A 15,092-nucleotide genomic window follows, 5' to 3' on the forward strand; every position below is an offset into this window, starting at 1 on the left:
CACTTCCCTCTTGCAAATTTCCATTTTGTGTGTCTCAGGACACTATTTAAGAGTGAAGATGTGTTTACTTTTGCTTCATTTAATTGTTGTTTTTCAATTCAGTTTCATGATATACAGTACAGCGTGTACAGTACAGTATACATGTACAGCGTGCACATGTTGGACACCCACCGAGGTAATGCATGTCTGAATACAGCGCCATAAAATAGCAGAAAAACACTAGGCTTTTTGGTGTTTGATGCTGTGTTCACTGCCTGCTGCCTGCTGGCTCACAATAGTTATGCATCAACACCTAGTTTTACAGCCAGCAGACCCACACATGCACAAATGAGCGAGAACATGTACTGGATGGAAACTCAGAATCACATTGTGCTCTGTGCACCCTACTGCTTTGCATTGGGTGGCAGATAGGGCCCCAAATGTTTTTATATCAGTGTTTTTTACTAGTTTGGGAGGTCCTGTGACTTATGTTCCTACATATACCCAAAAATCAGATGTTCATCATTAATAATTATATCAAAGCACAACAAAAAAATCTCCAGTAATAAAATGTACACTACAACAATAAACAAGAATCTCAAAAAAAGAGTTGATAATACAGAATAAAGCTGAGACTTATATTCCGGAAAATACAATAGTTGCTGCCATTGAATGCCTGATTGTTTGGTCCACGTGTTAAAGAGGTGAGAAAATATTTGTGGTGTTCAGAAACGGCATCAAACTTCTTCTTCAAGTTCTTCCTTTGAACTCCCTCTGCAGCAACTTCGCTGTATGACATCACAAAGTTGTGAGTCTCCTGAACCCAGAAGAGTTTGATGTCACTTAGAAAAACATGAATTCACCTTTTCAAACATACAGAATATGTTTTGATAATTCATTCATTCATTCATCTTCTACCGCTTAGACCAATTAAGGGTCGTGGGGGGCTGGAGCCTATCCCAGCAGTCATAGGGCGTCGGACTTAAAGTTCTTGTACACAGTTGTTAGCGGGCCACCCGCCACCCTGAGTGTGAGGCTGACTGTTAAATTAAAATGGCTGAAGTGTTTTAAGTAGCGCGGTGAGGTCGAGCCTGCATGCTCGGATGCAATTATGACAGCAGATGAATAATTATCCCACGGAAGTAAAGTGGAGCAAATTTCTCTCTGACTGATGGACTTTAAAGCGTTGGAGAAGGTCGGGCCTGACTGGTCATCATGTCTAATTGTCTAAGGCTGGGTTTTCTCCAGGGGCCTCCCTCCACTTTATAAATCACCGTGATGACCAATCGGCTTTGGTCATTTTGTGCTGCAGCTTTTCAGTCGTCTGTCTTCTGATATCCCTTTTCCCTCTCCACCTCATCGTTCATAACTTCCATCAATTGTGTTGTCGGATCATCAACTCAGACAGTGTGTCTGCTGAATCCTAATCACAGCACAGGTTCCTCTGAGTTGTATCTACAGTGCAAAGAAAAACTACTGGCCCACAGAGATTCTTTTTTGTTGCTGTCAAATTATGGACTTTGATCTCAAACTGAGAACAAATCTCTGCATTACTGCATCATCATCACTGTTCAACAGGCCACCACCAACCCCTACTTCATTCATGCACAACTCTTGTCCAAAGTCCTGTCTTTAAGAAACTGCACTTGGATCCAGAGATACTAGAAAATTACAGAGCTGTTTCTAATTAGTCATTTCTTCTGGAAGTTCCTGGGAAAATGGTTCATATTTGTGAGAAGATAGAGCTCATTATTCTCCAGAAGCTTTTGGATTTGTTTTCCTTTTCTGAAATAAAGTGTACAAAATTATTACTCCACAACAAATATTATATGTTCAGGAAATACAACACAAAATAAAACAAAATTTCTCTCCTTCAGTGAACGTCTGCAGCAGTAAATAGAGGATATTAGGATATCGATATTATTTATTGTATTTATTATTTGGCTCAACCAACTCACCACTAAGAGATGGACAATCTGTTATTATCTACTGATGCAGATGCTACTGCTGTTCATGCTGCATTCCTTACAGTGGATCATTCAGTTTGTTGAAAAAAAAAAAGAAAGAAAATTATTTTGGAATTCCTGGTTAAATACTATTGAATAAGAATTCAATAAAAATGAAGTATGGGAGACCCCAGGGCTCAGGTCTAGCTCCACTGTTGATCACAGTTTATGTTGTACCTCTTGGTTTCATTATGTGCAGCTGCAGGATTAATTCCCCCTGTTATGCTGATGACACACTGATGTATGTGCTTGATATTGCTGGTCATATCTCTCTTACTGCAAAACTAGAGGCTTCTCTGGCTGCAGTGAAAAGCTGGATGTCATTGAATTGTTGCTTCTGACCAAGATTCATACTGAAATTATTGTTATCGGACCTGTTAGAATTTGACATGGTCATTTAGTCGCATCTCTGAGTGATTATACTCGTATGCCTCCACACATTGAAAGAGTTAGTCAAGCATGGTGACCTTTGACCAGTCTGTGTTTGTTGGGTTGGGGAGGTGTCGGTCTGGCAGTTAATGCTATTGAGCTGGTGATCATAAGATCCAGAAAATACTTCAGGTCGCATGTGCAGCTGAGCACCTTGCATGGCAGCACATCGGTGCATGAATGGGTGATTGTGAGACGTCATTGTAAAGTACAGCAGGTGGAAATGCACTTCAGAAAAACAGTCATTTTACCACAGCAGAGAAATATCCAGAAGTTTTTTCCAGTGACGTACCACAACTATGGTCGTGACTGATCCTGTCAGCAACAGACTCATTCATGCTTTTGTGTCTTCAGGAATTTAATACTGCAGTGAAGGGTGTCAAAACCCAAACCCTTGTCAGTGTCGTGACGCATGGGTAATGAATGGATCAAGTAGAGGATCGCCTACTGGGGTGAAATACAGTGGGAACCTTGTGTGCCTAGTGGGTGCTAGGGAAACCGTGAACGCCCAGCAGGAACCCTGAACATGAGGCGCCTAATCAATCAATCAATCAACTTTTTTTTTATATAGCGCCAAATCACAACAAACAGTTGCCCCAAGGCGCTCCATATTGCAAGGCAAGGCCATACAATAACCATGAAAAACCCCAACGGTCAAAATGACCCCCTATGAGCAAGCACTTGGCCACAGTGGGAAGGAAAAACTCCCTTTTAACAGGAAGAAACCTCCAGCAGAACCAGGCTCAGGGAGGGGCAGTCTTCTGCTGAGACTGGTTGGGGCTGAGGGAAAGAACCAGGAAAAAGACATGCCGAGAAGGGGGGCAGAGATCGATCACTAATGATTAAATGCAGAGTGGTGCATACAGAGCAAAAAGAGAAAGAAACAGTGCATCATGGGAACCCCCCCACAGTCTACGTCTAAAGCAACATAACCAAGGGATGGTCCAGGGTCACCCGATCCAGCCCTAACTATAAGCCTTAGCGAAAAGGAAAGTTTTAAGCCTAATCTTAAAAGTAGAGAGGGTATCTGTCTCCCTGATCTGAATTGGGAGCTGGTTCCACAGGAGAGGAGCCTGAAAGCTGAAGGCTCTGCCTCCCATTCTACTCTTACAAACCCTAGGAACTACAAGTAAGCCCGCAGTCTGAGAGCGAAGCGCTCTAATGGGGTAATATGGTACTACGAGGTCCCTAAGATAAGATGGGACCTGATTATTCAAAACCTTATAAGTAAGAAGAAGAATTTTAAATTCTATTCTAGAATTAACAGGAAGCCAATGAAGAGAGGCCAATATGGGTGAGATATGCTCTCTCCTGCTAGTCCCCGTCAGTACTCTAGCTGCAGCATTCTGAACCAACTGAAGGCTTTTTAGGGAACTTTTAGGACAACCTGATAATAATGAATTACAATAGTCCAGCCTAGAGGAAATAAATGCATGAATTAGTTTTTCAGCATCACTCTGAGACAAGACCTTTCTGATTTTAGAGATATTGCGTAAATGAAAAAAAGCAGTCCTACATATTTGTTTAATATGCGCTTTGAATGACATATCCTGATCAAAAATAACTCCAAGATTTCTCACAGTATTACCAGAGATCAGGGAAATGCCATCCAGAGTAACGATCTGGTTAGACACCATGCTTCTAAGATTTGTGGGGCCAAGTACAATAACTTCAGTTTTATCTGAGTTTAAAAGCAGGAAATTAGAGGTCATCCATGTCTTTATGTCTGTAAGACAATCCTGCAGTTTAGCTAATTGGTGTGTATCCTCTGGCTTCATGGATAGATAAAGCTGGGTATCATCTGCGTAACAATGAAAATTTAAGCAATACCGTCTAATAATACTGCCCAAGGGAAGCATGTATAAAGTGAATAAAATTGGTCCTAGCACAGAACCTTGTGGAACTCCATAATTAACTTTAGTCTGTGAAGAAGATTCCTCATTTACATGAACAAACTGTAATCTATTAGACAAATATGATTCAAACCACCGCAGCGCAGTGCCTTTAATACCTATGACATGCTCTAATCTCTGTAATAAAATTTTATGGTCAACAGTATCAAAAGCAGCACTGAGGTCCAACAGAACAAGCACAGAGATAAGTCCACTGTCCGAAGCCATAAGAAGATCATTTGTAACCTTCACTAATGCTGTTTCTGTACTATGATGAATTCTAAAACCTGACTGAAACTCTTCAAATAGACCATTCCTCTGCAGGTGATCAGTTAGCTGTTTTACAACTACCCTCTCAAGAATCTTTGAGAGAAAAGGAAGGTTGGAGATTGGCCTATAATTAGCTAAGATAGCTGGGTCAAGTGATGGCTTTTTAAGTAATGGTTTAATTACTGCCACCTTAAAGGCCTGTGGTACATAACCAACTAACAAAGATAGATTGATCATATTTAAGATTGAAGCATTAAATAATGGTAGGACTTCCTTGAGCAGCCTGGCAGGAATGGGGTCTAATAAGCATGTTGATGGTTTGGATGAAGTAACTAATGAAAATAACTCAGACAGAACAATCGGAGAGAAAGAGTCTAACCAAATACCGGCATCACTGAAAGCAGCCAAAGATAACGATACATCTTTGGGATGGTTATGAGTAATTTTTTCTCTAATAGTCAAAATTTTGTTAGCAAAGAAAGTCATGAAGTCATCACTAGTTAAAGTTAATGGAATACTCAGCTCAATAGAGCTCTGACTCTTTGTCAGCCTGGCTACAGTGCTGAAAAGAAACCTGGGGTTGTTCTTATTTTCTTCAATTAGTGATGAGTAGAAAGATGTCCTAGCTTCACGGAGGGCTTTCTTATAGAGCAACAAACTCTTTTTCCAGGCTAAGTGAAGATCTTCTAAATTAGTGAGACGCCATTTCCTCTCCAACTTACGGGTTATCTGCTTTAAGCTACGAGTTTGTGAGTTATACCACGGAGTCAGACACTTCTGATTTAAAGCTCCCTTTTTCAGAGGAGCTACAGCATCCAAAGTTGTCTTCAATGAGGATGTAAAACTATTGACGAGATACTCTAGCTCCCTTACAGAGTTTAGGTAGCTACTCTGCTCTGTGTTGGTATATGACATTAGAGAACATAAAGAAGGAATCATATCCTTAAACCTAGTTACAGCGCTTTCTGAAAGACTTCTAGTGTAATGAAACTTATTCCCCACTGCAGGGTAGTCCATCAGGGTAAATGTAAATGTTATTAAAAAATGATCAGACAGAAGGGAGTTTTCAGGGAATACTGTTAAGTCTTCTATTTCCATACCATAAGACAGAACAAGATCTAAAATATGATTAAAGTGGTGGGTGGACTCATTTACTTTTTGAGCAAAGCCGATAGAGTCTAATAATAGATTAAATGCAGTGTTGAGGCTGTCATTCTCAGCATCTGTGTGGATGTTAAAATCGCCCACTATAATTATCTTATCTGAGCTAAGCACTAAGTCAGACAAAAGGTCTGAAAATTCACAGAGAAACTCACAGTAACGACCAGGTGGACGATAGATAATAACAAATAAAACTGGTTTTTGGGACTTCCAATTTGGATGGACAAGACTAAGAGACAAGCTTTCAAATGAATTAAAGCTCTGTCTAGGTTTTTGATTAATTAATAAGCTGGAATGGAAGATTGCTGCTAATCCTCCGCCCCGGCCCGTGCTACGAGCATTCTGACAGTTAGTGTGACTCGGGGGTGTTGACTCATTTAAACTAACATATTCATCCTGCTGTAACCAAGTTTCTGTTAGGCAGAATAAATCAATACGTTGATCAATTATTATATCATTTACCAACAGGGACTTAGAAGAAAGAGACCTAATGTTTAATAGACCACATTTAACTGTTTTAGTCTGTGGTGCAATTGAAGGTGCTATATTACTTTTTCTTTTTGAATTTTTATGCTTAAATAGATTTTTGCTAGTTAGCCTAACAGTACTGTAGTCAGTCAAGAAGTCCTAAACGGTGGATCACGTGGAAGAGATGATGACTTGTCACCCAGTGACTGTGCAGCAGGTCCTCCAAACCCGATTGTCTGCAATTCCCCAGCCATCAGACCCCTACAGCTATCCCTAACCCAACCCTACTGCCAACCCTACCCCTACAGCTATCCCTAACCCAACCCTACTGCCAACCCTACCCCTACAGCTATCCCTAACCCAACCTTACTGTCAACCCTACCCCTACAGCTATCCCTACATTCAACCCTACCTCTAAAGCTGTCCCTACAATTAACCCTACCCCTACAGCTATCCCTACATTCAACCCTACCTCTAAAGCTGTCCCTACAATTAACCCTACCCCTACAGCTATCCCCAACCCAACCCTACTGCCAACCCTACCTCTACAGCTGTCCCTACCGCCAACCCTACCTCTACAGCTATCCCTAACCCAGCCCTACCTTTACAGCTGTCCCTACCACCAACCATACCTCTACAGCTATCCCTACTGCCAACCCTACCTCTACAGCTGTCTCTACCGCCAACCCTACCCCTATAGCTATCCCTACCGCCAACCCTACCTCTACAGCTATCCCTAACCCAACCCTACTGCCAACCCTACCCCTACAGCTATCCCTACCGCCAACCCTACCTCTACAGCTGTCTCTACCGCCAACCCTACTCCTACAGCTATCCCTAACCCTACCCCTACAGCTATCCCTAACCCAACCCCTACAGCTATCCCTACCACCAGCCATACCCCTACAGCTATCCCTACCACCAACCCTACCCCTTCCCTTATCCTTATCTCTAACCTATAGACCAAGTTCCTAAACTGGGTTGAACTCTCTGGGGGCAGAGTTCTCTTGTAACCCTGTAAGTAATTTATGGCCACTAGATGTCCTATTAGCTCCAGCATCTCAGGCCAAAATATGTTTTCCATTCCATTTTCCACCCCCACCCCCACCCCCCCACCTCACCCAACAGGTCAAAGGGCACATGTGTTGGAAAATCCAGACCTTTGTTGATTTTAGTCTGACCAAAGACTAAAAAGCCCTTTGATCAAGACTGTGAATGTGACTGCTTCTTCTTCTTCTGAATGCACAGTGCTATATGTGGAGGAGCTGTGTCTGTATAAATGTCAGGAGCAGCAACAGTTTCACAGGTTGGGAACTACATGCACTAAACATGCACATGCTGGACTCACGTGCACTGAAAGTGCACATATGGGCTGTTCAGCTGTGTAAACATGGAAGAGACACGCTTGGATACAACACACACAGAGGGAGTGTTGCTTCATTTTCTGTGCAGAACGTCACTAAATCAGTGACTTCTTCATATAGAACACAGCTATCGGCTGTTACATTAAAGTTAAAATTTCATTCATAGCTCTTTTCACATAATGTTCATAAGTGAATGAATGCAGTTTGGCCTTGAATCAGTTCTGTTCAAACACATTTTGGGACTTTTTAATTTATTTTTAAGCCTGGTTAAATTCCGTCCATTTCCTGACGTGGCGTGACCTTGGGGTGCAAAAATTAATTTTTGAAAAAAGAGAGAGGGCTGACCTCATAATTCAGACTCCATCATTTTTCTTTGATGTGCTGGTATAATGCGGCGTAAAGCCTAACGGGTATGATCAACCTCTGTGAACAATAAAAAAATAATTGAATCTTGGCATCACGGCGGCGGCACAGAGGGGCAGCGCTGCTGTAAACAAGCTGCAGAGGCTGCAGAAGCTGCCGCCGCACGCACCCGCGCTGGTGCCAAAGTTTCACTTTAAATAAACTCTATCATCCAGAGAAGCCAAAGCACAAACACGTGATTTCAGATTAACAGGAAAGCGACACCAAACTACAACTTTGGCCGTGTTTCACATAAAGAGCCACACCGCCGCCACAAATAAATTATTTTGATCACGTGTTTCTGCAGAGATTGTCGCACATGTAGCTCAGCATTCCCAGCGTGTAGCAGGAGTCTTCCAGCTGCTCCTCAATCTCAGCTTTAACTGTGTCAAACCCACTCTTGCCTTCAACAGGCCTCCCCTCATGAATATTTACTGATGTGCCGACACGCCGAGGGGACTTTTTATTTTCATGTAGACCAAACTTCTGCTGCTTGCTGCCTCTCCCATCTCCCACAGCTGAATTCTGTGGGGACGGGTTCCTAAAACGTGAGCACGCGCGGGTTCAGCAGGCCGAACTGATCGGATGCAAAAGAAGTTGTTGAAGCTCAGTGGGCAGAGCCAACTAACGCTGGTTTACACAGTTGCTCTGTGAAATGATCTGTGAAGTCTGATTGCACCTATCAGATGCTCACAAACTGCAGAGTGCATCCAGTGGGGGCGCTGTTTCACCAAAGTTAATTACCTGCCCATAACTGGCTGCAGTCCTGGTGGGGGCGCTGTTGTGCTAAATCATGAATAAGGAAACAAACTGGAGACAGAAGCATGAATCAGAGGAATTCAGGATCAGGTTCGTGGCAAAACACTGACATGACCTGAAAACTTAATACCTCTTCAAGAGTCAGACTCACTATGCTCAGGTACTGGCTTTTGTTGGAATTTTGTGGAAATTTGAAAAACTACATTTTTGAAAAGTGTATTCAGTCGCCTTTCAGAAAATGAATGATTCCATTTTCCCAAAAGCCACCATGGTGGCCATCTTGGATTTGTACAAATGGTGACTTAAAAGTGGAGTTTTTCAATATCTCAACTTCAAGGCTGATGCTGATTCCAGTGACTAAATACTCATTTTCAGGGCAAATTAATTCAGTACTGCAAACTACAAAAATATATACCTGGGCAAAGGGCGGCCATCTTGGTTTACCAACGCTGGATGACTAAAATAGTGTCTTTTTTTTAAAATATCTCAAACCTCCAGGTAAACCTGGATTCTGATTCCAGGACAAAGAAGAAACTGTACACATGCTGTTTATGATCATAGGAAAATATGCGTCTTCCATTTCTTCTGCCACATTCAGGACTTGTATTATTTTCCCTTTAATGATTTTTGTCTTTAAATCTCTTACAACATAGACATCTGAAACTATACAAAATATATATCCACATACAGCTCATGTGGTTGAACACCACTGGATTTGTTGACCCTGAAAGTGTGTATTTTATGACTGCAATAAAGATCCTGGATCAATTTTTTTACAGATGGCCACCATGGTGGCTTCTGGGAAAATGGAATCCTCCATTTTCTGATTAGCTACTGGATGGACTTTCTAACAATGTATAGTTTCACTCAAGTCAAGTCTGGGAGCATGTGCTGGTGCAGCACCACACCACTGATTTGCTTTGGGTCCTGGATGGCAAGAACCCATGCAGACAACTGGTCCGTCCCCATGTCTCCAAAGTAACCATCTATCTGCCACAGCCAGGCAGATAGATGAAACATCTCTGGATGTTGGTATGCTCAACACCGCAGCAGCTGTGTGCTGGATAACCCACAGAAAAATGCACCACATAGTCAAAATATCGAAGGTGATGCTTCTTCACAATGCAGGTGATCCTCTTCATCCGTATCTCCCAAAGTAACAGCTCATCTGATACAAAGTCATTCCCGGTACTAAAGACATCCAGTCGTCACCTTTGGTCACTGGTTAGAGTCCACATCTCACAAACACTGGGACCTTTACCTGCAACTATATCAGCATCACTAAACACCTCATGACCTCTGGTCTCCATAAGATCTTCTCATGTGTCTCTGGAACTGAATGTCACATCTGTTTTTTGTTTTCTTTTCAGTTTCCTGAACAGTGTCTTTTGGATTAAAGATTTCTGTGAGAGAATACTGCAGGAGATGACATATTACTTTGTAAAAGGTGGAAGTGGTGCTGGGATTACAGTCTTTACCTTAAATAAAACCATGTACATTTTCTGCAACATCAACACACGGCACCATGGATACCACCAATGATCAAACCCCATCGTATCTTCATACGTGTATCAGACAGGATCATCTGGGGTCTAACAAAGTCCAGATGGTCTCACCAGGGTAAATTTGCTGGCATGATGCAGCGAGAGATGAATGGATGAAGAGTTTCCCAGAAGGAATCTACAGCTCTGCTTTGGGGCGTCTTCACTGACCTGAATCTGTGCGCGCTGTCAGGCTGGATGTTCGTTTCTCTGTCCGCGTGCTCTGGAAGACGCTGACAGCACCACTGCGACTCGAGCAGATGTCCACCAGTAAATTGGCTGAAGGGGAAACGTGGGACAGCTGTTCAGTGTGTCCTGTGCCACATAGACATGGATGCTTTAAGGACGGGGGCGGCGACCTGCTTTCAGGGAATGTTCATCAGCGACCTAATGTGACATGAGCGTGTCGACAGTGGGCTCGTTATATCTGGACAGGAGCATTGTTTCCTCCTTCAACCATGACTAGACTCCATTACATCTTTGTGATGTCATAAGAGACACGGAAAATCCTTTGAGGTAAATTCAGTTCTACAAGCACTATCCCTCCCTCAAAAATGTAATTGTTATGAATAAACAGATGGACAGATCACATGACCTCTGCCAGCTGTTGGTTGTTGGAGTTGAGTAACAAGAATTCTAGGATTTAAGAATTCTGATTTTAGAAATGGAACAAGAGCAACCCAAAATGTGGCACGTGCTCATATGTTCCGTTGGTGGTAAGTGGTGCACTGACCCCCATGTTAAAAACAGAACCTTCCTCTGGGGTCGCCCAAAAAGTCACCAAGAAATCATTGTGATCAGAGACGTTCTTATTGTGCAGAAACAAAAATAAAGATGACATTTGTCGTGGCCGTACTGGAAAACAGACAATGGCTGTTTTCAAAAGGAATCTGCCTCGGCCCCCACCCCCACCCCCTACCACGAAATGGTTTCAATCAGATGAGGGGGTTCTTTATTGATGGTGCCTCGTGGTTCCCAACTTTACTGAGTGGGGGCATAAAGTAAATAAAGTCCTATTCCATGGAAGGAAGCAGTGTTGGCTGGTAAAAAAAAAAGTCTTTGTGGGGCTGCTGTGCCAATAGAATTCCCTGCCTAGTCCAGTACAGGCACTCAAATGAACAGTCGGAAAATTACTACAATTCCACAATAATCATTTAACGTCCTCAAAATCAGCAGTTCACAGATAAAGACAGTGACCAGCCGCCATAGGAAGAAAGAGTGACCAGGAGAAAGACTTTCATAGTATCTGAGACATTTTGCACATGGACAGATGCAGACCAGATGATCACATGACCTACTTCGTCCTGTGTCAGTTGATGGATCCTGTGTCAGAACAGTGAAGCAGGGTAACTCAAAAACAGTTTGATGGATTTCCAACAAAGTTGGATGATCTCAAGCATATTGATCAGCAAAATATTTGTGATTGATTGGTGTGCATGATGTCATAAAGATGAAAGTCAAAAACACTGTTGCAGACAGATGTGTATTTACTTGTACATTTGTATTGTGGGGTGTTGGGTGTGCATCAGAAGCACACCTGAGAGAACACCCCAGGCCTCTCTGAGGGGCGTGTCTGACATCTGAGTGTCTCCGTTTCTCTGACGGACGTTTTTCTGACGTTGGTCTCTCATCGCTGAGGTGATGGACACCAAGTTCACCATTTAATTGCTGATTTTCTGCCCTCATCACATTCTGTCAATTCCAGAAGAAGCTCCTGCACTGATTGTGATTTTTTTTTTATTTCCCTCGCTCACTGCAACCGTGATCACAGAAGCAATAACACGGACGTGACCTTTGGCCCTGCATGTCTGCAAAGAAGAAAACAAAGAAATAACCAGTTGAGATTGTCTCTCAGGAAGCACCCGGCAGTATTGAGGTGATCTTGCCCCTAAAATAAATGAATAAACATCATTAATATGTTTGCTGGCTCACAGAGCCCTGACCGGTTCTTCAGAGTAGCCAGTTCTTGACTTGGAGCATTACCAAACACATCCAGCAGAGCGCCACTTGATCTGTTTGTGTGAGGCTCATGAATAATGCAAAGCTGTCTTTGCTTCCAATCAGATCTCTATTTTGGCTCCTCGTGGTAAACCGACTTAAATGTCAGCTTTCAGTAATCTATTACACGCTGGCAGCCCTTTGTCATGACCTCTGCTCAGCGCTGTGTTGTCACACTTTTTTGTTTTCCTAAAAACATGCAGCTCGGTTGAATCCTAATCTGACAGCGTGCATTTCAGGTTTTGAAAGCAAATAGCACTCAGGCAGCTGACACGCCCGTTTTAGGAATTAGTCACACTGAAATTAAATGATGCAGAGACAAAATACTGCACACAGAAAGTGCAAAGTGCAGAAGTCATCTAAACCCGTCCGCCGGGCGCATTAAAGAGTCTACAAAGCCTCAACCAAGGAGGAGCAGTGAGATAACCTCAGCACTTCTCTGTCCGCTCACACTGACACTTATGAACACACCAGCATCATCTGCATATAATGTAATAATAACTGTGCCTGATCTGATTATTCACATTTGCATTTCATTATGTCAATTTCACGCTCTGTCCACTAACCTTATTTCATCCATGTAAGATTAGAGTCTGTTCACACTGTGGATGAGTCACAGAGTTTGTAGTCTTCAATCAACAGCGGCACTCACTAAAGTGCAAACCTCTGCTCAAGACCGGATCTTATTGTGGATCCAGTGTATATTTGCAGGTGACTGTTTAGATTGAATTCATATTCATGAACAATTTTGCTCACAATATTGAAGTCTGGGTATTTTGTAAAATGTAATGGTTTCACAAAGTCCCATGAAAATCAGTTGGTTCACTCAAAGCATTTGTAGTTCAAAGCCTCTATCACAGGAATTTTTTACAGCCATTAAAATCATTAAAAAGTGTGGGTCGGGGCTCTATTGGATGAATTTATGATTTACTCATCACTCATCTTCAATCGCTTATCCGGGATCAGGCGGGGGGCAACAGCTCCAGCAGGGGGGAACAGATGTCCCTTCCCCGGGCCACATTGACCACCTCTAACTGGGGGCTCCCGAGGTGTTCCCAGGCCAGTGTGGAGATATAATCTCTCCACCTAGTCCTGGGTCTTCCCCAGGATCTCCTCCCAGATGGACATGCCTGGAACACCTCCCTAAGGAGGTGCTCAGGGGACATCCTTACCAGATGCCCGAAGCACCTCGGCTGGCTCCTTTCAACGTGAAGGAGCAGCGGCTCTACACCGAGCTCCCCACAGATGACTTCATGATTTATCCAAGGAAAATATAACCTTTTTCTTTGAATTTGTTATATTCAGAAAATACTGTAACAGTAGACAAGAAACTACAGAAGCTCTCAGGCTTTAAATGTCCTGCTTCTTATAACTGACTGCAAACTAAATATTGATCTGTGTCTGGAACATTTTGTACTTAAGTGGGTTGAAATTCTATCAGATTCTGTCAGACTGATACGGCTGATGTTTTGGACAGTGCTTGTGTGGACTCAGAGGTGACCACTACCAGGTCAGCTTGTGACTGGTCAGTTCACCAACGACGAGCTCACCACCCCCAACATTTTGGCAAAATCAACATGAGCAAATGCACATCTGCAGAAATATATCACACCTGGCCACATTTCTGAGAGAGACAGACTGGAGTTACAATTAAAACACAACGGAGCTTGATTCCTGTTTTTGAAGCAGTTTCACTAACCACAGCAGGCAGTGATCGTGCTCAGCGGTGTGCAGTGGCTGTGGGCAGGGGCGAGGTGGGAGACTGCACAGTTCCACTCATCACTCTGGTAAAAGCACCGCGGGGGTTAACGTATTTGATGCACATCGGACTGGTCGCTCGTCGCAGCCATTCACAGTGAGTATGGTGGGTTATGGATCGAGCAGAGCCTCATCAGACGGTTGAGAACGAGAACACAATCGAATGTTGTTTCAAATGTCTGGTGTTGGCTGATGGACATTTGACATGAACCTGAACTTTCTAAAAACAAGCAGCAGTGTCCGCTGTTGCTGGGGGCGCTGCTCGACCCAAATGCATCAGGTTCTTTATCAACAGCTGCTGCAAATATCAAGAAATATAATTAAACCCAGCAGCCAAAAATAAAGCAAAACTGCATCTTTTGATACTGTAAATAGCTGTTTTTTAATAGATGTATATTTAATGCCATGAGACATTTTTGACGTAACGAGACGTTTGACATGTTCCACGCAAAACAAGATTTTGCACCTCCACGGTCCAGAACGTATTTCCTAAAGGCAAATAAATAAAAGATTCACAAGCACAACATGTTTACAGCGAGTTTCAAAATTCTTAATGGTGATTTTTACCTTAAAAAAATTTGCAGCACGTTTAATAAAAACCAGTCCAGAACATGGTTCGTGGTTGGGGTTCCCTGTGGACGGTGAAGCAGTTCCATCAGTGACGTAACGTCTCAGCAGAAGCTTCCAGTCGTGTTTGTGCTGTTTGTTTTTGGCTGCGTCCGTTTGGAAACTGTTTTAGCCTCATTTCATCTGATGTGGCTCAGAGTCACAGCGTGACCTCATCTGTATGCTGGAAAAAAAATGGTTTTGGTCACAGAGTGGAAAGATGCAGCACAAACGCGGATAATCAGATCAGCCACACTGATTAATGTATTAAAGTCTTTAGTCCAGTGTGGGACTCAGGACAAGTCCTTAAGAGGGCCAAACCACAGAGTCTACTCTTTGAGCCCAACAACACAGAAACATCAAACATGCTGCAAAACCAGACAAAACCAAAGAGCACACACAGAGTGCATACCTCAGCCAAGGCCCCAGACGTTCTGGAAAATATGTTCTGGATCAAAT

This window comes from Thalassophryne amazonica, chromosome 14 (assembly GCF_902500255.1).
Source record: "Thalassophryne amazonica chromosome 14, fThaAma1.1, whole genome shotgun sequence".
Classification (NCBI taxonomy): Eukaryota; Metazoa; Chordata; class Actinopteri; order Batrachoidiformes; family Batrachoididae; genus Thalassophryne; species Thalassophryne amazonica.